The following is a 25,481-nucleotide window of genomic DNA, read 5'->3' as shown; positions in this document are numbered from 1 at the left end:
AAAGGCATTCATACTCCCAATTATATTCGCTTTCAGTTATAAATGTCGAGTATATCATTTTGGTAAACTTTTAGCTCCTTCCTCAATAGTTTTAAGTGTTCGGAACAATCGTAAACGAGCATCCAGAACTGAAGACATTCAACCAACATGGTAATAAAATGCTACTCGAAATCAAAACTTGGTCCATGCATTCTCCATGTTTCGCAAGGAATATTATAAAGTTTTGCAAATGGAGAATATCGTCAACTAAACACCACTACTAGCACTACACTTTCAGCGGATATTCACAAGTACCAAAAGTTTCTTATCAATTACCGAATATGTTGCCTTGAAAGTAATCATCTTTTAACATGGTTTATGGTATGCACATTATACAGTTTCCACACATAGTCCTCGTTTTTCGCTTTAAAATGGCATAACTTGTATATTATCCACCGTATCGAGTATGTTCTATCCATCGAAACGATATGAAATGAGAGAAGTTTACGGACAAAAAACATCGATTTTATTATTTATATACATTGGGAGCACACACCAAGTACAAGGCAGACTAAATTCTAACTTATGTTCCGAGAACATAATTAGAGATGTTTTCGTAGAGGCTGGAACTGAATATGGTGTCTAGAGAATGTACATTCGATGTTTGTCTCTAAATTACATATGTGAACTCGATGCACATGAAAATGTACATTTTCAGTGTTGGGAGCTGGAAATGGAGTTTATTTTCAACTTAGAAACATATTGATAACAATATGTTTGTCGGTTTGAATGTGTTCCGGTTTATTATCGTAATTTCTGTTTTGGGTTTATTATTCGGACGAAAATCCGAATATTTCGTTATGCTACTTGGTGAACTATCAGTTTTGCGTATCCTCATCATTATTATGCAATACATTTCATGTAAAACCGATTGAAATCTTAATGGGGGTCTCACTTGCGCATTCTAATTCGATGTTTAACCGAATATATTATCTGGTTTTCCATTTATATTATGTGAGCCATATGGCTGGCAAAGTCGAATTTAAAATTGCCAAATCAGCTATAGGTTTTGCAATGTGATAGGAGATTATTGAGAGGGTTGCCATTGTTCTTCATTGTCGAACCGAGTTGGAAATATTACACATACAGGGGACTGAAAATTAATAGACGTGGAAAACGGAGATTGTAGCGTAACATATTTTATGAACGACACGGTTCACAGTCACAATCGATAGCTCCATCCATAACAGACGAAATGAAAGATGCTTAAAAGTTTCATGCAAACACAAAGTCAAGGTTTTGATATGAGGAGGTTAAACCGTTCGTAGGGGTCGTTATCGCAAAAAACCACTAATTTTTGGCGTAATTTTTATACAAAATTGTAGAGCAATTTTCGTTCAGTTGAAATTTCGTACTAAAATACAGTTAGGGACAAAGTAGTACATAAACACTAAACGTAATGCAAATCCTCAGAAGATCAGAAAAAATACGGATTCCGACTTTCAGGTGAATTCATTTTTGTGATGTTGCCATCATCATATTTTCCTTTAACTAAATGTGGTCGCATCTTCTAAGTTTGCATATGGAATCGAATTCACCCACGGGTATGAGATTACATGTCAGTTTACTTGCACATGTTTTTTATATCTGTACTACTCTAACCGTATACAATTACAGTGCTCTCACTTCTGGTATTAGCAATAAGAATGAAGTTAGTGACCTATTGTAAAATACATACGAATTATTCAATTTTTTAGAGGCAAAATTTAAAATTCGTTTTTTTAAAAACTCAACAGACTTTCACATGCGACATTTAATTACACCATGATGCGATTCCCTTCACATTAATTTTACAACCTAGAAATCATTGTTAATTTTCGTCGTTTATTTTATTTGGATAATATATTCGGCGGTAAAGGTTGTTTATATGGCAGGGTAACTTCGAACATTATTCGTTCGACAAAGTTACTCCAATTTTTTGAATGGCATCGGGAGATGCCAAATTAATGGTATGAGACTGTAATTCATAATCTATATGTCTACTAGGCATTGTAATTGATTACATTAATTCATTGAGTTTAATAATGTTTGTTATTTACAAGCTTGAACCGCTCCAACACATAAGGGATTAACAATACGAAATATATTTTTCGGTAACAGTTACTCAATAAATCTCGCGTTCTCGTTAGTTTGTATATTCTGGATACGGGTGTAGGGTTAACAGAAAAGACGTTTTTTTTAGATAGTGACAACAAATGTTTTAATTCAAACGTAAAATTAAAATCAACACATGGAATTGGTCAGTTCAGTAAAAATTAACTTAAATAAAATTAACAACAAATTCACGAAACTTAACATGTCAATCACAATAATTAAAATAATTTCCAGAATTGGAGCTTTCAACAGCGCCGTTCATTTTCTTTGGATAATACATTGGACGGTTAAGGGTCAATTGATATCAATTAATTAAAGTGAAGTGAAAATTGGGAAATTTACTGCGCAAGCGGTGGAATGTATTTTCCAATATGTTTTTTCTTCACTTTAAATTCTAGAGCTTTTTTTTGGATAATACATTCGTCGGCAATGGTATATTTTCCGCTCAAAATTCTATTTACCTTGGTAGTAAATTTCTCAATCACTTGCTTGGTAGTACATTTCCACATTTGATCAAAAAATTCATTTCGATGAATTTCGCAGCCAATTGATTCAAAATTCTTTTTATCAGGAATTCCTAAATTGTAAAGTAGATGGTAACAGTAAAATTTTATAGGACTTGTTAATGTGTAATAAGTGAGTTTATGTCTAATGAAGTGTGGTAAAATACCACAATTTCGCGATAGGGAAGCAATTTCATAAAAATTAAATTCATGAAAATTTCATGAAATTTTCGCTATTTCTGAGAAATAGAGAAATTTTAAAATTTAGTTTATACGATCTGAGTTGACATTGTTAAAAAGACTGTGACGAGAAATATACTAGAGATCATTATCATACCTGAAAGCAACTTCATCTTCAGATTCTTCTCTGAACACACATCTGGTAGCATCTTCTGTACAATTAACAACATCGATTTGATGCATTTGATAAATTCAAGGTTTGGCAAGACAATGCCATCAGATGAAGACTGTTTACGCATAATGTCATGCTCAATACATTTAATCGGTTTCTTACTGGCATTTACGGCAACAGTGACCAAGCAAGAGTCACACTTGAATTTGTTGACTAACTGTTTGCATATTTTAGCGGATACGCAATTCTGTGCCTCGTCTTCGGCGAAAGAAGTATTGTCGAATAGACCAGTTTGCGCTGGTACCGTATTTGCATTCACATTCACACATTCACCATTTTTTTTATTTGAACCGAGCCCGAAATCGTCTGTTGTGTCGTTGCCATAAAGGACATGTAAATTCTTCAGCACATATTTGTCGTCATCAGCTTCACAGTTGGCATTTATCGAATGGCTAGTCATTTGGTTATTGAAAATTGATGTTGTGTACGCGTTTCTGAAATCCCGAGCATTTGGCTTGGGATTTGATCCACAATAAGACCGTATTTTGAAGAACTGGTTCTCCAATCCATCCTGATTAAAACGACGGAGACCAATTGATTTCACGCCAGTTTCAAACAAATGTTCAGATATTCGACGAAATGCCTTCAGTGTGGAAACAAAATGCTTACATACATTGCTTTGGTTGGGACGTCCGGTTGTCAAATTTTCGGTATAGCTCATATTGTCGAGCATTCTTATGGCATATTGCCAAAATTTGAAGTGCTCCGATTCCGCTGTTACGGCACCGACAAGTTTGTCCGTTGGCGAAACATTACCGCCGTTCACACTGTCGAAAAGGTCATTGAAGAAAAGCAAAACCGCGGACGTTCCGATGCAATTATTCAAAAACTGTTTCCGCTTAGCGCATAAATACATGTTTCGTCCGTACGTTCCACTAAACACTTGGGTTGCAAGACTAACCTTCATTTTCCGTTTCACGGGGTTCATATGTTCGGGTGTGATATCCGGGATCAAATTAAACAGTCCGGTGTCATTGAATCGATAAAAATCGTCTACATCCTTCCAAGATGCTGTTCTCTGTTGTTTGTTTTTTTCGTTCCATACAAGAGCACCGTTCCGTCGAAATTTCAATTCGTTGAAGGATACCAAATGATTCAAATCTTTCGTCAATAGATTATTCCGCACAGACTTAATCAAATGTGGTGGATCGAAATAGTGCCAAATTTTTGTACCATTTATAGTGTACTCTAACAGCATTCCTGTTGTGTTTGATCGGCGAGAATTCGGATACATGAGTCTATTGACAGCAGCTCTATTTGTTGCAACGGCATCGCATACTGAACCAATCACTTTCAGACCTAAAAAAAATTGAAAAATTTCGCTGTGTTAATTAGACTTCGGCATAATTACAGTAAACTAACTCGTCGAAGAAATAGAGAGGAGAAAGACAATTTCGCTGTAACTCACCAGTATCCATCACAGCTTCAGTAACGAGTTTGATCAGTTCAGACAATTCAGCAGCGTTGAGATTTTGTGTCAAATAATATGCGATCGGTTGCTTGTATGGAGATTGAATGCCCCTCACCATGAAAACCAGTGCATGCGTTGCGAAATCATTTGTTCGCTTTGATCCTATGTCCTCGAAGCCGTCAATGTAGTCCTTAATTTCGTCGAAAGTTAGATTCGCAGTTAGTGACATCTCGTCCCAACCAATCGTGCACATTTTGTCCAGTTCAGGTAGCTCGGAAACTTCTTCTTTGATGAAGTTCATCAGATGCAAGTTGATTCCTTCTTTAAATCGAATACTAGCCGAATGCGCAATTAAAGTTCTTTTCGTCGGGAGATTGGCCATTTTGAGCAGTTCTTTATAACGTTTTGGATTCTGTTTGTAAATAACGAGTGCCAGCGTTTTTTCTTCGGAAGTGAACCGATTTCCCTTTTTAGCTTTGCCGGTGTTCTTTAATTGCAGATTGATGAAATTGTAATGCGCTGGTGGTAACTGAGACGACAACGTTTTAAGAACCACATCGATCTTTCGCTTCACTTTCGATTTCTTGTTGGATTTTAGGTTCGCTGCTTCACTATCTTTCAACTTCTTCGACAACTCTTTGTTTCGTTTCAGCAGGTACTTCATCTTTCGAGCAACTGGATCGTATTTTGTTTTCGTCTTCAACTTCGGTTCTGTTGTGCGAGCTGATACCGTTGATTCTGTCTCGGCATCGATCTCTTTATGGGTGATGCTTCCGTCGTTAAAGCTGCCAGCAATAATTTTTTCTGGATTGCGAAGCGATTGGTCAGCTGGTTCACTCTCACTGCCGATGTTGTGATGAATTTCTTCTTCGGTCGGGTTCTCGATGCACTCATTCATTTCGTTATGTACTGCTGAATTTCCGGTTGAATGTTCGTCTTGGCGTGTCTCCACTAACTCTGTCATAATGCAATCGAGGTTTATGTTTGTTTCTTCCAACGAAACTCTACCGGCATTCGTAGCTAGAACCATCGACGTGCTCTCACAATAGTCATGCTCCATGGTTACTGAGTGCGGAAGCATGAGACTGGGTACAACTCCTTTTTTCAGCAAATTTCCGTTTCGGAGGTCCGTTTCTAGAAAATGTTTACGACAGATCTTGTAATGAGTTTTCCAAGCCGTCTCTTTGTTTAAATAAAAACACCAAGTCGACTGAATCCATTTTCGGCATTGTATCTTATCCTTTGGAAACGAATGCAAAAACTTTTTCCCGTTTTCACCGCATCCCGGCACGCAACATATAAATGGCATCTACGATTTAATGAAAAATCGTAAGCTAAACGCATTATTTATTTACAAAATTTGACTCACCGTATTCTCAGCAATATTTTTCAACGATTAAAAAATATCAAAACATACAAAACATGGAAGTTTATTAATTGACTGACGTGAAGTTGGTTGCGTGTGAATATCGTTACGACAGTTGTTACATGGCAAATGACATCTTATAATTTTACTAATACACAACTACTAACGCATGACGCAATATTACAAAAAAAGTCAGAGTCGCATACCCGTGAATTCACCTCACCACTAGCTGCAACTTGACGCAAACGAATTCATGCACAGATGATATACATTACGGATTGGCTCAGCGGTAGCCGTCTACCCAGAAATCCCGGTGAGGATAAATTATTCCTCAATGTAGAGCATGAAAGCGACGGTCCTCAGCAAATCCGTTTTTTGTAGTACGAACATACGAACCATACAGAGAAGAATGACATTAATGACGAAACCACAATGAATTCTGCGTTCAATTATCTGAGTCTACCTTTAGGCGGAGATTCGATCAGCATCAGAAGAAATCTTAGGGCTGTATCCAGCAATGATAGAATGATAGTCGCCTTGGTTGAGGAAAAGCACAAATGGCTTAACAAAGAATGGTCTCAGACTCAGTGCTCAGTTGCGATTAAAGTAACTGCCTCACAATCAATCAAACCAACCAACCTTCTGTATTTATATGAATTCCCATTACGATCTGTTGGCGCTCTGGTGACCAATTAACAAATTATTACAATTTTTCCCCTTTACACTAAGTGTAACAAGTTTAATAAGATTATAAAAATTCCTCATGGACTGGAATAGCCACGGAATTTGAAGAATATCTAAGTCTACCATGTCCTGGGTACCTGATGATCTGAAAACAATTGAGCCTCGTAGAAGCCTACAAGTCGTCTGCTATCGACATTAATTAACGATGACATTAATGAGCGATGAGCTGGTCTGTTGCTCTCTTATATAGCAGAATCAATGATAAAACTATGAAAGAGACAGGCTGTGTATAACACACTTCTCAAATGCCAAAGCAAAAGTAAAATTAGATTTTCATTTTGATGATTAAATTGTGAAAGGATGTGTGGACCTATCCAGGTTGATCAGGACGTAGATGAATTTTATAGCTATTACCAATCTCAACTGCATCTCACTGTTAAAATGGAAACTAACATCAATTTGCTTTTGTGCCGTAATAAACTTTTGAAATTTTGTTCCAATAAAAGGGAAGTCATTTTGTATACGTTGAGTAAATAACATGGAAAAAGATTCGATACAAAAACGAGTTCTCCTATTTCCTATTCAAAACTTTTTCGTTCTGAGGAGAAGCACTTAATAAAATCAAAGTTTTTGTACCAGCCACACATTCAGCATTATTTCATTCTAACTCTACAGAACCGCATCACTACGATGTTATACGTTGACATGGTAGATATAAATTGAAATTGCATGTTTGGAATTTTGAAAACGAATGGTGCAAAAAGCAAAAATACAACAAACCATTTACAATGTGTCCCCACGGGGCGTTTAAAGCGTACAAAATTAAATAATATAGAAAATCACTTTTTTACTCTTTTGAAGAGAATATGGAACTGGTGTGGTACTATGTGTGATAGGAGTTCTAATTTTGCCCGTGTGTTTTCCGTTCTGATAGCACTTAATACCAAACAAAAATAAAACTTACCAAATAATCGTCGGCGTAAGATTAATTAAACCCCAGCGATTTGTTGATTGCCTACTCGATACATTGTGTTGTGTACGTATGTATGTCCAATTCATGTTTGTTGATTGTTTTTTTTACGAAAAAAAGAGTGTAATGGTGTACTCGTCTTCTCAGCACACGACGAAAACTGAAGATGTCAGACCCAAACGTATTTAATCTCATGACGGAATGATTAGGCTCACGATGTGCCATCGTGTCATAATTACACATAATAAAAAAAGGTATATAAACATACTGAAGGCAGCCACCGCCTTCGTGATCAACTCAGAAGTGTTTTAACTTGTGCAGAACCTTGCCTTAAGCTTAAGTATTTTTACACGCTTCATGATACGAAAACAGACGAAATCACGCGCCAAAAGTTATCGGAAACCATAGTTTTTTAGTTCTCTCTGAGCAGACCTTGTAAACAGGTCTAGGGATATAGATGATGTTTTACTCGTATGCGACCTGTTTTGAATTGATGTAAACGAAGGCGGAGCTAACTCTCTCACTTTCTTTTGTTCTTTTTGTTTTTTCTGTTTTTCGTATCATAAAGCGAATAAAATTATGTTCATCATATGGAGAGATCACACTCAATCACAGTATGTGTGTGAATTCGTATGCCGAGAGAATTATTTTTAATTCTCTCGGCACACGTATTCACTCGTATACTGTAATTTCGTAGTTTCTCTCCTTATAATGAAAATAACTAAAACACTAGAGGTAATGCGGACCCTCAACGGATCAGAGAAATTACGGATCCAAATTTTCAGGTGAATTCATTTTCGTATGTTGTCTAACTTAGACTTGTGCAACATGACGGACTTAATGTAAAATTCGTTTGCGTCAAGTTGTATTTAGTGGTGAATTGGAAGTATTTAGGGCCGTCATGTTGCAAAAGTCTAAGTCAGTAATTTCTCTGATCCGTTGAGGGTCTGCATTATATTCAGTGTTTAAACACATTGTGTAACATGAAAGTTTGGATCCGTGTGTAACTTTGTTTAATTTACTAGAAAATCAAACTTGACGAAAATTTTTGTGCTTTTGCCAAATAAGATTTTTCTTATTAGCATTAGTGTCTTATTAACCAAATACCATTGGTTGCAATTGATATCAGCGTGGTAAAGTTAAAGACTCGGAACAGGTTAGGTACCCCTTGATCTGAACATGAATTTCAGATCAACCTAACCTGAGAATATTTGAATTTGATCTGACTTCAATTTATCTAAAATCTGAAAGTTTGTAAAAGCTCAGATAAATCAGGTCAGGTGAAAATTTTCAATTCATGATCAGTTCTAATCATATTTCGATAATGTGAGCTTCAGGTTTTAGACCTGGCCTGTTCCGAGCCTTAGTGATGTGATTTGTCGTTTCTTATCTAAGTACTTTGACCAGATTGACGCAAAATCGTTTACTTTTTGAATATGTTAATCACCATTACGAAGGAGCTCAACACATATATCTGTATCAACAGATGATAAATTTTCGACCAGTCTGCCTGTTCTTCATTTTCAATAAATATAAAAAAAATTGAACAGAAAACTTTCAGTGAAAATGAGAGACTTTCACTTCTCGCTTTATATCGACATGCAAATCAGAGCTCAGCACCTGACACGTTGTCAATTTTTCCTGAATATTTTAAACTTGTTGCAACTTGCAAGATATGAAAGTCCGGCTTGTTTTTCTGTGTTGGGTATCGTGTCATTGTACTACTTCAGTATTGAAGGAACATGGGAGTTGAAGGTATTTCATGAAATGTCGCACTTTTCATTTCACACAGTTTACATTAGCATGCGTATAGTGCCTTTGATGTTTGATGTACACAATTCATTCGTGTCAATCCATGGCTCTTTAATCATTGATAAAATAAAATTCCTTCGAATTCAACACTTTCATCAAATAGAAAGTTTTTCAAATAGAAAGCATCTTGATAAAATGAAAATGTATACGATGCAGTGGAAATGATTACTCAGATTTGCACATTACCCCATTATCTATGTCATTTGACCTCTGTTGGAAATAGCGAAACCAGTTAATTGAGGTGTACAATTTCAAGAGGGTTAAGAGACATATAATGTGCAAAAAGACATTGTCTTGTGTCTGCTCTAAATACCATGAATACGATGAGGGATTTTTTTAAAAAACAGTCTACCCAAATCGGACCCATTTTCCAGTGTAGTAATTTTTTGCTTTCTTCTCTCGAATGAGACTTTGAGAGGGCAGTAAGCAAAAAAATTAGTTCCAGAGCTTTTGAAGAGTCATTTTCATTTTTATATCGGGTAAAACCCCCCCAAGGGCAAAAAGAAAGTTGTCGCACTGACACATGTTGCACTGTTGCACATCTGACATTTTCTTGAGTGGTTTAAGATTCTTCAGTTAAATACCTTGCACTACTCAATACCTTTCTATGGCACGTAAAAAAGACTTCACTTCACTTGAAAATGGGTTCGATTTCGGTAGATTGTTTTTCAAAAGAATCCCTCCATGGAATAAGAAATTTTATTTCTGAAATTAAGTTAAGAATCTGAAGCCACATACACTGCACATGTCCCGAAGCAGCACTAGTTTATCGGATTTATCAGATGAATAAACATTTTGATCACATTCAAAGTGAATAAAAATTGATTACTCAGCGCAATTAAATTGATCCACTTTGGAAGAGGCTGCGTCATTCATTATATGTGCTTGTGTGACGGGTTTCAACTGAGTTATGGTATTTTAATTAAGGCGAGACAGCGACATGTCATTTGATTAACTCGAAATAAAAACAATTAACTCGATTTGTGTACATCTGGGCTGATCAGGTTTTACCTTCAGTTCGCAGATGTTTCAAATCCAACGAAATGAATGGAAAATTTGACTGTAGTCTTGCATGAACAACAAGTTATATGAGAATAATTAAACAAAATACCATATTTCATCAAACTTTCCTACCCTGGAGTTAAATGAACGACGTACGTATATGTCTGCGTAATATTAAAATTATTTTCCAGATTCTCCAAAGATTGAATAAGTTTTCAAATTAATTTGGTCATTATCTTAAAGTATAATTCAAATAAAAATATTTGTTTATTCACTAAACTAAAGCTCCACATGCGTCCTTCTTACACACAAAGGGAATTATGTTTACGGTAGTTGTGAAGGTACATTTTTATTAAAAGGAAAACCAATTTAAAATCAAATAAAGCAGCACGGCTTTATTGTGTTTGAAATTCCATATTTTCTTTTCTCTTAGTCCCATACGAAGTATGAAAATAATTCAATTCCAAGGCAGACATAGTGGGTGAGGTAAAGCCATTTAGACGCGCGGTATATTAATTCGACGTGAATGACAACTTTTTTAAAAATGAAAATTATTGAGGTTAAGTCGAGGGGTGACACATTTATAAATCCATTTACTAAAAAAAAGTTTAGTTTTACCGAAATATTTAGACCGCTCACTTAAAAAAATTGGTAAACTCATTAGGAATGAATTTGTCAAGGTATCGAACAACTGAGATTCAAGCCACATCCGATCCGAATGATCGATGGCTCTATAGGGCGTTCCATTTCGGATATAGTTCACTTTTATGCCGTGGGACATCATACAAAAAATGAGTTACGTGTTCACTTTCGGTATTTTTTATATGAAGATGCCGTGGGACAAACTTGAACCATCTCCGAAATGGAACACTCTATAGAATCGTTGGTCTCCCCTGACAATTTTGTGGAACAACTTTTTTCTGGTTGTCTTTTTGTTTTTGGCAGTTGAGTTTTAAAAGTGAGCTGAGTCGCATGTTGAATAATATTTATTTGTGAACTAAAAGTTGAAATATTTCGCCAATAAACAGACGATTTATTTGGAAGTGTGCAGGTTTGTAGTGCTTAGAAAGACGCTGCGATACATACCCAAAAAAGGTCGAAAGGTTCGTGTGTGGAAGCGCTAGACATTGAAAATCAGTACATGGTTTTCAGTTTCGGAATCTCTTGGACAGCAGCGACCAAACAAGTTTGATGATGGATAGTAGAGAGTAGTCCACCAGGAATCCAACGATACTACGGATGCCGTTGGCCGTCGCTGTCCAAGGTTGTGACAGGAAATTGAGAAAATATGACTAGTCGGAGAACTTCTAAAAGCTCCTCTGCCGCCATAAAGCCACTAAAAAAAGAAAAACCTGTCAGACCTTGTTACTACGGGTCACTTCTTTCCCACGATACGCGTGGGTAGAGACTCGACGAATATATTTTTTATTATTAAGTGTTTTTCCACCATAACTTGAGTGACTATTACCCGATTTTCAAAATGTTTGAATTCCGACGAATGATGAAATTCTGTACTTCTGGTTTAACAATGTGGAGAACTACATCCCAAAAGAGTCTTTGTTTCTTTTCTTGATAACATCAATGATGTAGCAAATAGACATCGTTTTTTAATCTGATCATAATTTTGTGATGTTGAAACAACCAGCTTAGAAAACTAAGACTGGAATCATTGAAAAATTTGATCAGTCAAGGGACCTGACCCACCCAAGAAGTTAGATCTCGTACACATTATGTATAATACATCCGTAATAATCGAATAAAGAGAATCGGATTGTAATTTTGACTTGTTAGTTTTCCATGTTTTTAAACCATTTTTTTCATAAACTTAATGCCATCCCCTTCAGCGTTTCCCTTGAAAACATAACCAACAATTACTCGTGACTTTTTGAATTATTTTGTTTTAATTTCACTGAATTTCATAGCATCTGCTATGGTTCGATGCTCAATTCATCATTGGAATTATATGAACGAGTTAAAACTACAATTAAAAGCAACATTCGAAACAAAATGAAGATCTTGTTTCAACGTAGAATGTATTTATAGACTCTCTACATCAGTATAATTACAATTTAAACTGAAAGCTTTCTGTCGAATTGCTATAATCGCTATTAATTGGGCGCCCACTCGCACTTTTATTTACCATTGTATTCTACAGCCATCACCTACCGGATACAATATGATAGACGACCTAAATATTTTGCGACATTATTTACGAAACCCGACAATAATTTCAGAACCATGGCAGTGCTGTCCTTCAATTCAGGTATATTAAACGTTTCAAAACTGTTCTGCGGATAACATTAAATATAACCAGCGAGGAGGTAATTTTCACAATGACTTAACCCTCAACGGATTTAATATTATGCTGTTCTGTTCAGCAACTTTGCTGAATTTTCTATTGAAAAGCTTAAATTGATGGTGGGATTTAATATCCAATTCAACAGATGCTGTTTGTTCACGATATTTCTAGAATTTATTCATTTTATTAATTGCAAAAACTGTGAAGAGTCTCTGTGGAAATCGACTTGGAAATCAATGATTTTGAATCATAAAACTATCTTTTTAAGTAGAGAAGAGAGGGCTCGAGGTTTTGTTTCGAAACATTTTGTAAATCCAATAGCCCGCAACCGAAAAATTATTAATAACCCGACCCGAATTCTTTTTTTATACAATTTTCGTTTACAACTCCATATAATATTTAGACCCACAAATTTGATGGTATTGCCAGTCGTTATACGTGCGACAAAAATTTCGACTGTGAAAAAAATTCAAAAATTCGATAGCAGATGTCAGAAACTGTGGGTCTAGAAATATCAGATCATACATAAAACAAAAGAAGTAAAAGTTTCGATAGTAAAACTATTGATATGCTAATTCCAATTTCTAATGAAATGGGAGCCGTTAACAAAACATATGCGGTTTGAAAGCACGAGTTTTTGTCATTGAAAGTATTACATAGTCATTTTCATATTATAGGCGAGAAAATAGCCATTTTCTCCCCTTCTCTGGACAACTGAAGGCTTTGTTGTGAAAAACGTTGTTTACCTAGAGGGAAAAATTGGAAATTGTCATCGCTGCAAACAGCACCCTCGAAGTCATATTTTAGTAATTTAAAATTACTGAAAGTTTACAAAAATTACCCAATTTACTTTAGGAAATTTTTTAGTAATTTTTGGGAATTTTCGGTAATTTAAAATTCCCTAAAATAGGCTCTGCTCGAAATGCAATTTTCAACATTTTCCCTTATTTGAACAAATTTTTTATCAAAGGACAAAATACGAAATTTCAAGAGCGAAGTTGTTAGAGCGAAGCGACTCTTTGCTCGAGTTGGGAACAAAATGTTTAGCTAAAGATGGCGGGGACAAAATAAAATTTTCTCCACTGAATTCTCAGTTGTCAGAGTGAGACGAAATTTCTCAATACATTTGAGTGGAATAGTTGTTTGTTACCCAAGAAGCTTCGCTCTGGCCGCAAACTTTCACTCTTGGTGCAATTTCCTATGTCTCCCCGCGGTGAACTCAACGTTTTGCATGCTTGCTCTTTGCGAAAATCCGCATTTTTGAAGAAAATAAAGTAAATAGCGAGTTTTGGTATTCCGTCATTTTAGGTGTGAAAATGATCATTTCTCATCCAAAATAGCTGAACCCACCATTTTACGAACAAGAAGGAAATTGTCATTTTCTCCCATCCGCTGAAACTTCGGAAGCTTTTTCTGTGAAAGCCGTTGTTTACCTCTGTAAAAAAAATGTAAAAATATTTTTGGAAAAATTAAGAACAATATGGGAAATGATTTTCCCAAAAATAGTACCTGCATACAACGAAAGCTATTGTAAACGGTTTAACTAAATTCACAATATATTCCATGTTTACAACGTAAGTGAAATGAAATTTTATTTGACCTCGTACATGCATTTGATTGATTCTGTTCGTTTCAATCTGAATCATGTATTGCAATTTCGCATGGAAGGGAATTGTAAAATAAATTGATAAAAAAAACGAAATTGAGTTATCTCGACCTTGTGCCTCCACTTTAGAACGACTTATTTTCCAATCCATTCTCGAGAAGGCATAGTTATATCATTTTTCTTTTCGAAATTTTATTTATTTTATCAAACGGAGATCACTTTCATATTTTGATCCATTTAAAAATAAAAAGAATAAAAACACGAAACTGAAAATATCTTCCACATGTGTTTTTTTGTTATACGTCTTCTCGATAAATGTTATTTCCATTTCCAGTCGTCTATATGATACAGTTAAGCTTCTTAGGAAGAAAAAAAGTGTAAGAGGTTTTGAAGTAAATAAAAAATAAGAAGAAAAAAGATTGTTCCTATTATACGCATATGTATGTGCACAATAGTATATATATTGATGTACTAGGGAATAATCCTCACACATCTCTCCCCCTTCTCCTCCGATGCCATTCAATCTATATATTTTTTTCCCTGTTATTTTCTCAAACATAAAAATCCAATATTCCGTTATTTTCCACCCAATAACATTTAAAATTTCCATTTTATTGTAAACCTTTAATAAAAATTCTGTCAGGTGATAAACTGAAAAAAAGGAGGAAGAAAAGAGTTTAAGCTTATAGCTTTTGACCGACATCCCTTTTTTGTTCGAGGGGAAAAGGTTGAGACTTTAACATCGACCGCCGGTAAAGCCGATGTACATAATATATGTATAAATTTACACAATGCTACCACAGGTGATGTCTGACGTCGAATAGAGAAATAATTCATACATGATGTGTATACCCACATCACACATAAGATCCACACAGAACATCCCACACACACACAATAGATCGTACGACTATTTCCAAACCGAGGGATGTTCGAAATCTTTTGCAATTTAACACACATCTCGATATATACTTAAATTATACGTACTTGGCATATATTTATATACATGGTTCCGTTTGAAACGAGAAAATAGGTACAGGCTGGGTGTATAACGTTAGATAGGCCAGGTCATTAGTTATCTTGGATTTGAAAATTCCCGTATAGTAGATTATGGGATGTTTTAAAAATTAATTGTTGAAGTGTATGTGAAAAATGTTTTCAAAGTTTGGAATGTTTTTTTATCCGTCAGATATGTATGAAATTCGGTTTAAAAAGTACATGGCCTGGAAAACAATTCTGACTAAATGTTTAATTAATGTGGTTTTAATGGTGTTTTATGTGAAATTTCTTTTGCAAGAATTTTAGACACATTTTTTTTGGAAATGTGGCATTTTTCAGGGAAGGCTTTTTCGTGTCCATTGGTTGGAACAACTATAAATAAATGTATGTGTTATAAGCATCAGTGTCAACTTCAATTTCTACAATCTAGGGACTAACAACAAAGGAAGTTTTTTTGGTAAAGCACAAAAAATTTCTTTCTCAAGGTTATAGGACTTCATAAGACCATTTCTTTGGCCCCTAATTCTAAGCAAAAAGTTGTTCTACGGTATGTCTCTAAAATACGTAGATTCTTTTAATTAATTAATTAATTTTGTCATGACACCCACACCGCATTTTGTAGGCCGAGGCCGTTTGTAGCTTCGATAAGAAAAAAAAATTGTTTGAGCTGCCCGGAAGCCAGAACTATATGTTTGGCCACATTTTCGATCAATAGAATGTCTTAAACCAGTGATTTGGGTCCGTCATCTCGTAATTTTTTATGGGCGGCTGTACATTTAAAAGCTTAGACTAAGTTACAAAAACAAAGCATTTTGTAGGCATACCGTAGAACCATTTTGTGCTTAGTATCAAAAAGGCATTGAATAGTTATTAACGTATCTGTGGTAGACGGTGGTGGAAAAATTCAGAAAATTATACCCAAGACATGAAAATGTACTCGTAACAACAATATTCCGGGTGGATAGGCAATAAAACAGCATACATTGGATGCTGCTTGGTAGTTCATTACACTCGGAATCAATATTGTGAACTCGCGAACTCACTCGTGTGGTTTTAAGCAACTCGCTTTGGAAACGGTTATTTTGACTCGTGTAGTTGCATACCTCGCCTTCGGCTCGGATATGCAAACTCTACACTTAAAACCACACTTGTGAGTTCGGCTCGTATCACAAAATTGATCCCTCATGTAATGAACTACCTCCGTAGCATCCAATGTAATCTACTATTACATGACTAGCGATAAAAAGATGAAAAGTAGAGTTTTAGTGTGAATTTTTTTGATCCGAGGCTAAGCCGAGGTCATAAACACACGAAAACGACACTTTTCACTTTTATCCCGAGCTATGTAATGGATTTTACGGGGGCGTCGAAAGACGTGCTTCAAACATGAAAAGTACGGTTTTCGACGCATGGAGCATGTAAAATAATTTATATGTCTCTGTGTGTTAAGACTAACATTATGCATAAGATCGGAGACGGAGTTTGGGTCTGCATCGAAACGTGAAAAATGATATGCACCGATGTCCAAACGTTGATTTTGACGAGTTGGATTATGATCCGTGCCTTCGGCTTAAGATCACAATCACCAACTCTTCAAAATAAACATTTGTAATTTGCATTTTTTTCTTCCCTCGGAAAATTGTGTTTTCTTGACCACTGGTCGAATGGCATTTCTAGTGAGTCACTTTGTTTATGTTTTCTGAAATGTAATGGCGAATCGTTTTGTGGAGAAAAATAGCAAAACACAACATACATGCATGTAAAACGTTGTGCTCACCTCTGGTAGAAATATGAAATTCCCTCTCGCTTCGCTCTGGCCGTAAACATCGCTCTTGTTGGAATTTCCTATTTTCTCCGCTCGGTAGACAAATAACTATTTCCTGGATATTCTAACCTAATTGTAGTCGTCAAACCGCTTTTAGATGATTTTTATATGAAAGTACAATTTTTCGGCGGAGAGTGCCAGATCTAACTTCATTATTCAAAAGTAATTCATCGATAAACCACTCTTTCATTTAAAGTGTTCAACTGCATTGTAACGCATTTTACTGCAACATACTTTAAAAACTTTGTTGCTAATTCAAAGGTCCATATTGTTCATTCTGAGAATTCTACAAAGTTCAACAGAAATTCTTTTGTTCTCTCTTAAAAGAATTTCCAACTTAGTAAAACTGTAATTTCACTTCCCATTTACACCATAATATAATGACTGCATTTATGGAAATCAGACATTAGTGCTTGAACTCCTTAAAATTGTCAGAAAACGTGATTTTGTTCGAAGGAAAGAACTGGTTAGGAAAATGTTATTTACCGGTAAAAGGTAATCGTCATTTTGCTTTAATTTCCTCAACTCTCATATTGTTTTATAGGACGAGAACGAGAACTATCTTATGATTTCCCGTTTGAGTTTTAATCTCACCAATTTTAGATAAGGTTACACAAGACTTTCGTAGTTTTTTTCGTAACAGAACTTTTTGTCAGTATGCAGCGCAGAAAATGCTAATAAATTTAAACCCGACAAATTACCCGAAACATTCGTTCTTTCCCGCAGCTCCATTGCATAAACTCAACTCAATTAAAGTTTTTAATTGGTTAGCATTCTACAGTTTTTATTGTTCCAGATCGTCAACAAAGGAAGAGGAAAGAGTGTCTTTTCACTCACACGTACGTGTGGAATTGAAGAACCGTAAAGAAAAGCGCTACTTCCATTGAATACGTGTGGAACAATTAAAACGAAAGAAACAAACTCAATCCACCAAAATTGCATTCTTATGACGACATCAGATTACTTCGCCAAAAAATAACTTTTTATTGAGAAATACAATCAACTTGCAGTCTCTAAAGAGAGATTTATATTCCGAACCTTAAATCTACGAACGCTCCATCTAAACGAAAATTTTATTATTGATCACATCATTCGTTCGTGATTTTTCACTACACATAGAACTTTGATTACATTTTAACAAGCTTAATAATTAGTCGAGGCCAGAGCCGAACTGGCTCGAAAGATCTCTTCGGGCGGTGTTTAAAGAAAAAAATTGTAAAACGCCTTTCATAATCTAAAATTCCTTCAGGACATCACCCGAATGCCCATAGAGTCAGACCAGCCCTGGTGAAATTCCATCAGTTTTGTGACTCAAACAATTATTCAATAATTGTATGTGGTTAGGTTTTACGTTTTAAGCAATCTGTAATGGTAGGGATTCAGTGTGAACGTAGATTTTTATTAATCTTCTAGGATAATAATTTTCCTTCAAACAATATTTACTTAATAACAAAGTTTTAATTGATTAACGTAATGAGTTTTACGAGAGCTCGATGTACTTTGTTAAATTTATATTTATCTTGGAAACCTCTCAACAGCGCGTCACATTCAAATTTACTTTTCCTTAATGATAATCTTATTACAATTTACGAGTGAATGAAAATGATCCATCTCTGTACGTGCAGTTTTATATGGCATCGACGACAACATTATTGCATATCGATACACTTTGTTGTGTAAATGATGGGTAATGAGTTAGTTGACTTTAAATGTTGCATCAGTGTTTAGTTTATTAAGTTGAAATCAAAGATATGGGCCGGATCGGAATGGAGTAATTGTTGATTTGCAACAAAGGCGACGCGTAGCGGTAAAAAATTGAATTGTATAAAAGGTACAAATTTGTTAATTTTTTTAAAACATTTTTGGTCAAGTTTTCCATATTTTTCATTTTTTTTTGGAGATTAGGAAAAATCTTGGGGAAATGTTTCAGAGACAATTCCAAATTATTTTTTGACCTCGACCCGCCAAAATTTTTTCAAAATATTCTCTTACATTCAAACGGTTTTTTTCCGACCAGCTGTGGAAGAAGAAAGTCAAAATTCAAGTCATTGGATCAAAAACCTACCGAAGCCATTCGGATAACAAATTACAAATTTTCCAGGGAAATCAATGTCGAATATCGACTAATAAATTCGCAATTGCTGACTGTATGCACACATAGGAATACTTGTGTAATACTAAATGAAATGCATCACTTGAATTCACAAGAAGATGGACCAAAGACTTTACAAGTCATTTTGAATAAATCGTCCGTACTGCATTTTCAAACATAACAACCTTAATTGCTCGCCTTTCTACCACTTTATTGTTTTCTTGAGTATTTAATTAGGAATTGCAGCAGGGTAAACAGGTAAACAAGGTAAGATTGATCGAAAACGGAACATAGTTTCTGTGTCATTTGATGTTGAGTCTACGTTTGGAGTATATAATCAACGCACTTCAAGGAAAAGTGATGTAGTCGATAGCTCCAAAATAGAGTACTATTTTGGATGAAACCTATTTTTTTCAGTGTTTTACAGTTTTGTGAAACGTGACAGTGTTTCAGTACCCTATTTAGAGTACCGCTCATGCTTGAAGTGCGTTGGTATAATCAATAAAGTGGCTTCCAGAAATAATTGCTGGAAAGCAGTCAGGATGAAAAACAATATGTTTACATGTGTGATCTAACTGACGTTACGATATTGATAGTTAGGATGGGAGCTAAGAACTTTTGGTTATTTATCAGGCAAAATTGTACTTTAGGGGGATAAGATGGCATTGAAGGTTTGTGGATTGGAATCAACACAGCGTGGTGCGTGGTGCACTGATGATAGTACTACAAGAATTGAGGCGCAAAAGACCCTCCCTGACGATCTCACTGGTTTTTGTGATTTTCGGGCACAGATGAGGTGGAAATATTGTTTTGATGATTTGTTATTGAGTGGTTTCCTGACGTCAATGGTACATGACTCTGTGCACGAACAACCATCTCCGACGACCCCCAATCGCCTTATTTTTCTATATTTATTTTGGTAGAAAGCTTGGCTATTGAAGGATTATTTTCCTTTGAATATAGGGCGGCCGAGCTTATGAGTTGTGTCCCAAATGTTGTAGTTCTCTACTCTAATATCATAAAAAAAAGCTTCGTTCGCCCTGTGCGTTGTGTACATGGAGCTCACGATATTGTTTCGAAAATCGCTTATAAAGCGGGAATGAGATAGAGAATATAGCGTTCGACTTCGATAATAGCACAATGGATTACACATAAGCGTCGTGTTTCAATAAAAGTCTCTACACTATGCTTTAATCCGACATAAAACAAACCGCCTGAACGTATCATATCATCATAATAATAATATTAAACGACTACCGAACATTCAGCACACATTGCCGTATTATATCCTCTAACGCTGGCATCATCCACGCATACACATCATAATAAAGTGCACGTGTAAGCAATTTTTAATTAACAATATTTTTAATTAAACATTTTATTAATAAACACGTGCAGAAGCAGTTAAGCTCCAAGAATTTGATGATGCTGTGTTATAAGTTCTACGGCAACATTTTTCCATTTCCATTTTTGTTCTTCTCTTGTCCCAGTTGCAATAAATTTGTTTGTTTAGGTATTTAGATTTGTGTTGCCGCATTTTTATGCCGATGGAAACAGTCCATAGATATTATGTATAGACGTGAGAGCCGTGGAAAAATGTCGGTGACAGATAGCCGGGAAAAAAATGTCAGCGACGTTTATAACATCCGGCTGGTAGTCGGATCACTAGTCCGCTCGCTTTAAGTTGTTCGAGCTTTTCAGTTATCTTAGATGATTGTGAATGAAAAAAATCGTCTTTTTCACTACATTTTTGGCCAACGGAAAAGGAAGAACTTCTTCTGACACAAGGGCCTTATGGTGAAGATAGTTTAAAATAAAAAGTTTTTAAAATAAATTCAGTTAAATAAGGTCCGAGATTATAACAAAAATTACCGAAACTCAACTGAGATATACAGTGGCCTGAAGAGTGAAGAGTCTATTATTTGTATGTATTGCACCGAGGAGTGAATGACTCTGCAAAACCTTCGGATCAGAGATTGTCTTGATTTCATAATCATTCCGGGATATCCCGGGGTGCGGTATAACTTCAATGAATGAACATCGGAATTCCAAAGATTTCTAAAATCCCCGATTTTCGTCAGACAAAGTTTCGGAAACGATTTCCAAAACAGGGTTAACGAGATAGACATTTCAACTCAGTTAAACCCAGCTGGCCTCGAGAACGCATACAAAAATTCATACCGGTCTCGACTACAATTTCAATAAATTATGAATGAAACTAAATCAAAATTTAAAGTTCGAATATTCGAATTATGTCATTTTGACATTGCCGTCAAGGCCAGTTAGTTTTACACATGACGTACGTCATAATTTTGTGTGATATGTTTTAGAGCTATCGTGATAGGTTCTTAAGATCATCACCATTCTCGTAATTCCCGTGAATATCTGAATCAATCCGTGATTTACCGAATATCACTTTCTTTCTCCCTATTGTGACACGATTCTGGGATTAAATAGCTCTTTAATAAAATAGCATTTTTCTTTCCGAGACATTTATTGCAACAACGCACTCCGAGTATTGGTTGTACTCTAAAAAGAGTACTGAATCTCGACAGTGTATCGAAATAATGTTTTTGTACCGTAAAAAAATTGGAACAAATTTTCACATAAAATTACAGTGCTATTGGCAGCTGTCATTAGAAGCAATTTTGCTTGAAGTGCGTTGATTGCAACAATTTTTTCTAATAATCCCGATTTTTGGCTGAATTTAGCTAATTTTATAGTGCTTATCACCTGGTGATTCGACTGGAAAAAAATGACTGGCAAAGGCTGGAACTCCGGCGGCTCACATGTCTGATATATATGTAGCTTTATACAATACGAATTGTTGGGCCCGAACTTTTATGTATGTTAGCATATCATGTTCTGTGAGATTTATGTTTGAATATATGTATGCGTATACGTATATAGAGACAATGAGAATACAATACACAAGACGAACATAATATTTTATGATTTTATGCATAAACACAGAGAAAATATTCACCGATATTCACCCTTGAACCTCTGTTTTTTTGTTCATTTTATTTGCATAAAATGATGTTTATAGGCATTATTCACGCATAAAGTTTTAAACCCGTGATGGTAAAATAATATATATAAAAATTTATTGATATATTTTAGACGAACGAAAAAAAATAATGAAATTCATGACCTGTGAAAACAAACAACCGTAATATTAAAAAAAAAGAAACGAAAGATCAAAAAAAAACCTCTGTGCTTTGTTTTTCTTTTTTTCCCTGGTAAGTAATGGTTACCATCCACCATAAATAAGAAGAGAAAAAGGGAAATGAAATAAGCATAAAATTGAATTGAAAAATCCTTTGCTCTTTTTTTTCTCTTCTGTTTTGGATCCCCTTTTTGCATACCAATTTCCAGGACGGCATAATTTTTGTATTTTTGATCCAGAAGAGAGAAGTTTACGTTACCGCACATGAATTCCAGATATAATGTATGTATTACAATTTTTTTTTCTATAACCTTTAAAGCGTTTTCATCGTTTTCATGGTACCCAATAGACAACGCAAAGTGGGCTCTCTAGAGATGGGATATATGTGATATAAAATTTGAGGCATGAAGTCCTTTCAAAGATTGTCTATATATGACGGAAAATATGCATAATAACGAAATGGAGAGAACACCGATCTACTGCGATGACAATGTTGGGTGCTTCCCATATGTATATAACCGTTCTTGGTTGATGTGCCAACCATGGACGTAGATTGCTACAATTTTTATGGCATATAAAGATCAAAGTAATTTTGTCATTTCGTCTGAAGAAAATGCTTTAATTTATGTCTCTAAGGACGATAAAGCTGACTAAGTTGCAGGATTGAAATGTATGCAGGAACTATATTTTGAGAAATAAAATTAATTCGATTCGCATCGATATCTCAAGTACTTTTGGATCGGATCAATTGTAGGATTATCAGCTTCCGTATTCTGACTACAGTTTGCCACAAAGAGCTCAAGACCACTATACCTACCGTAAGTAACCTATACACTCACAATGGAAACAATGGAATTCGCTTATTGCTACTAACTTTGGCCATTCGCACATTGTGGTACTCGTAGTTGGTAAACATCCAAAAATAAATCGTCAATTTTAACCCATCTGTAAAACTTAAAATGTCTCCATTGTGCCTGACGCCTGCCGTGTCGAATTATTGACCTAAAATATCTAACGCGCCGCAATAAGTATAAAGAAAATAGAAAAAGTATTACACTGGAAGGCATACAGTGAACGACATCTCAAATGTCTCACTGTCATTTTTTTCAGAGAATGTCATTGTGAATTTGCAATGACACAATAAAATTCTCAGAAAAATTTGACAGTGAGACATTTGAGATGTCGTTCACTGTAGATTAGGAGGTAATACTACAGGAAACAGGTAACTTGAACCCCTTTAACTGAAAATGTCTACACAATTTAACAATTCAATAGAAGTCAGGCTGTTGCTGTTAGAAAGGTCTAGTTGAGGAGCTATCTAGCAACTGCATTAGGAGGCCAATTGTTGTCTACCCAATTAGGAGGCCAAAAATCACACAATGTTGTCACGTTATAGATAAATGTACTTCTAGCCCGTCATCAAATTACTAACTTCACTGCTATGTCGTTTTATTGATATTAGGGAATGTAACCGGGAAATTAAACACCGGGAAAAACCGGTTAACCGGTTTACCATTTCCCGGATTTTTTTTTCATTTACCGGTTAACCGACCTTCAAAAATTGAATGATTTTTACATTTTTCCTTTGCAATAATACCTTCAATTGAATTATTCTTCTCGTTGCACTACAGCATCTGATTTGAACTCGTTGAACATTTTCATCACATTTTCATCGTAAATTGCACCTCAAGATCAGCCCTAGACTGAGAAAAAAGGATCAGTTTATTTTGCGTTGCTGAGCTGGACAATCATGCTGTAATTTCTATTGTAATTGAATTTTCACCACAGTCCAAACAAAAGAAAATGCAGCATAATTGTCGATCTGAGCAACACAAAATGTGTCATTTGTACTTAGCCTTAAGTTTGCAACTCTGAAATTGATGTTCTTTAGAAAGTCTACAGAATTCGAAGCTTAGAAGATCGTGTTACTACATCTTTAAGAAACCAATTGAAGCAACGTCCGTCAAAAATTCATGAAAACAGTTCAATAAGGAGCTTACCTTTCATTTATTTCCTTTCTCAGCATCTCGCTCAGCATAGTAAAAAATTCAATCTTTACACTGTCCAACAGAAATTTTGAAACTAGTTCACACGATCGATTTCCGATATTTCTGTTGAAATATGTAGATATGAAATTCTTTATCATCCTGAAAAATGTAAATAAAGGAACGGTAAACTCATTTCTGAAGGGCTTCGCGAGCACAATAAGCCACTTAGTTGGGGTAGGATAAAAGCATTTGTCATCGGTGCAAGTTACAAACTCCCAACTCATCCAAAAAAATGTCTAAACGAGTACAGAATGTAACTATTCATTTTCCGGGAAATTTTTTCTCATTTACCGTTTTTCCCGTTTCCCGGTTTTTCAAAATCGACGGTAAATGCATTCCCTAATTGATATATACCAGAATGAAGAAAAGAATGAAGTATTTGTGGCGCCTCTTCAGGCCAACGGAGGTTTCCTATTGAATAACTTATAGAAAAGTTAACGTCACGTATAACTGGCTGCCAGACATCGTTTTACCTGCCTTTATTTCGGACACGTATGGTTAGCGTGTTTATACGTCGAATGTGTACAATGTACATGTCACACGTAGAAACCATACGTGTACGAAGTAAGGTAAGAAAAAGAATGTCTGGCAGCCATATATCAAACGTTAAGTTTTCTATCAGTGTGTGGATCTAAGTGATCCATGAAGTTTTACCAGTTCAACCAGCCTAACTATAAGATTGCGTGATCGGCATATCTAGATAATTTGATCAGCCTATCTCAAAACAAGTATCCTCTGGTTCTAAAAGCAAACAAAAAAAAATTTCCAACTGAGCTAAAGCACCTCAAGTTCTTTTATTTACAGGCGTGGTTTATAACAAGCCCCAGCACATTGCCAACTCTCTTTACATTCCCCACTCCAACTGCATTTAACATATCCTCCGTCGAGCTTTTGACCTTTTGTTGTGTAACACCAGTATCCCGATTCTTTGGTATTACACCAAGAACGACACCATCCATAATAGCAGTCATATTGATTTATACCCTCTACTAAGGGAGTAATAATCAAAAAACCAGAGATGATGAGTAAGTTGATAAATTGTCTGCTTGGGAACATCTGAAAAGAAATTGTTAGCAAAAATTGTCGTTTCTATAATCTGCTCAAGAACACTTCTCACATTCGTTAATTCAGTTGTCAAACTAGATTAATT

General features: G+C 35.4%; 2 long non-coding RNA genes across 2 annotated transcripts; one reads left to right on the top strand and one right to left on the bottom strand.

The window, feature by feature from the left end:
• Window positions 1–1,623: 1,623 nt before the first annotated feature.
• Window positions 1,624–1,975, top strand: LOC119076771. The gene is made up of 2 exons (XR_005087695.1): window positions 1,624–1,690; window positions 1,776–1,975. It is a non-coding gene; the product is annotated as an uncharacterized LOC119076771 (long non-coding RNA).
• Window positions 1,976–25,106: 23,131 nt separating this feature from the next.
• Window positions 25,107–25,481, bottom strand: LOC119076769. Its single transcript, XR_005087694.1, has 2 exons — window positions 25,449–25,481; window positions 25,107–25,387 (listed from the first exon to the last, which is right to left on the bottom strand). It is a non-coding gene; the product is annotated as an uncharacterized LOC119076769 (long non-coding RNA).

Source organism: Bradysia coprophila, unplaced genomic scaffold, assembly GCF_014529535.1.
Source record: "Bradysia coprophila strain Holo2 unplaced genomic scaffold, BU_Bcop_v1 contig_232, whole genome shotgun sequence".
In the NCBI taxonomy this organism is placed as follows: domain Eukaryota; kingdom Metazoa; phylum Arthropoda; class Insecta; order Diptera; family Sciaridae; genus Bradysia; species Bradysia coprophila.
Note: the sequence above shows the minus strand (reverse complement) of the source record. Positions and strands in the feature narration are given on the sequence as shown.